Consider the following 1771-nt stretch of genomic DNA (forward strand, 5'->3'; position numbering starts at 1 on the left):
AAGATGGGGGTTTGGGTTTCGGGTTTCGGGTTTCGGGTTTGGGGTTTCGGGTTTGGGGTTTCGGGTTTCGGGTTTCGGGTTTCGGGTTTAGGGTATGGGGTTTGGGGGTTGGGGTTTCGGGTTTCGGGTTTCGGGTTTCTGATTCTAGGGATTTAAACATAACACTCGTTAATTCCACGTAAGCACAAATCGTCGTAAAGTCCACGCAGGATGAAATCGTCGTAAACTCCACGCAGGATGAAATCGTCGTAAAGTCCACGTAGGATGAAATCGTCGTAAGGTCCACGCAGGATTAAATCGTCGTAAAGTCCACGTAAGACAACGAGGAAATAACGACGAAACCTAAAATTAAATATGGGGTTTGGGGTTCTAGGGATATATGAAGTAGAAAATTAAAGATGGGGGTTTGGAATATATGAAGTAGAAAATTAAAGATGGGGATTTGGGTTTCGGGTTTCGGGTTTGGGGTTTCGGGTTTGGGGTTTCGGGTTCCGGGTTTGGGGTTTGGGGTTTCGGGTTTCGGGTTTCGGGTTTCGGGGTTGGGGTTTCGGGGTTGGGGTTTCGGGTTTCGGGTTTCGAGTTTCGGGTTTCGGGTTTGGGGTTTCGGGTTTGGGGTTTCGGGTTTCGGGGTTGGGGTTTCGGGTTTCGGTTTTCGGGTTTCGGGTTTCGGGTTTGGGGTTTGGAATATATGAAGTAGAAAATTAAAGATGGGGGTTTGGAATATATGAAGTAGAAAATAAGGAATATGGGGTTTGGGGTTTCGGGTTTGGGGTTTCGGGTTTCGGGTTTGGGGTTTCGGGTTTGGGGTTTCGGGTTTCGGGTTTCGGGGTTGGGGTTTCGGGTTTCGGGTTTGGGGTTTCGGGTTTAGGGTATGGGGTTTGGGGGTTGGGGTTTCGGGTTTCGGGTTTCTGATTCTAGGGATTTAAACATAACACTCGTTAATTCCACGTAAGCACAAATCGTCGTAAAGTCCACGTAGGATGAAATCGTCGTAAAGTCCACGCAGGATGAAATCGTCGTAAAGTCCACGTAGCATAAAATCGTCGTAAAGTCCACGTAAGACAACGAGGAAATAACGACGAAACCTAAAATTAAATATGGGGTTTGGGGTTCTAGGGATATATGAAGTAGAAAATTAAAGATGGGGGTTTGGAATATATGAAGTAGAAAATTAAAGATGGGGATTTGGGTTTCGGGTTTCGGGTTTGGGGTTTCGGGTTTGGGGTTTCGGGTTCCGGGTTTGGGGTTTCGGGTTTCGGGTTTCGGGTTTCGGGTTTCGGGGTTGGGGTTTCGGGGTTGGGGTTTCGGGTTTGGGGTTTCGAGTTTCGGGTTTCGGGTTTGGGGTTTCGGGTTTGGGGTTTCGGGTTTGGGGTTTCGGGTTTCGGGGTTGGGGTTTCGGGTTTCGGGTTTCGGGTTTCGGGTTTGGGGTTTGGAATATATGAAGTAGAAAATTAAAGATGGGGGTTTGGAATATATGAAGTAGAAAATAAGGAATATGGGGTTTGGGGTTTCGGGTTTGGGGTTTCGGGTTTCGGGTTTGGGGTTTCGGGTTTGGGGTTTCGGGTTTCGGGGTTGGGGTTTCGGGTTTCGGGTTTGGGGTTTCGGGTTTAGGGTATGGGGTTTGGGGGTTGGGTTTAGGGTTTAGGGTTTAGGGTTTAGGCTGACTTTAGAGTCCGAACCTTATAGGTAATAGCCTGTACGGCCAAGCTGTTATATTCGTGTTTATAGTATGGTCATGGACCACGGATTTGTCCTCACTCCCCCTCATGAT

The sequence above is a fragment of the Brassica napus genome, chromosome C3, assembly GCF_020379485.1.
Source record: "Brassica napus cultivar Da-Ae chromosome C3, Da-Ae, whole genome shotgun sequence".
NCBI lineage: Eukaryota > Viridiplantae > Streptophyta > Magnoliopsida > Brassicales > Brassicaceae > Brassica > Brassica napus.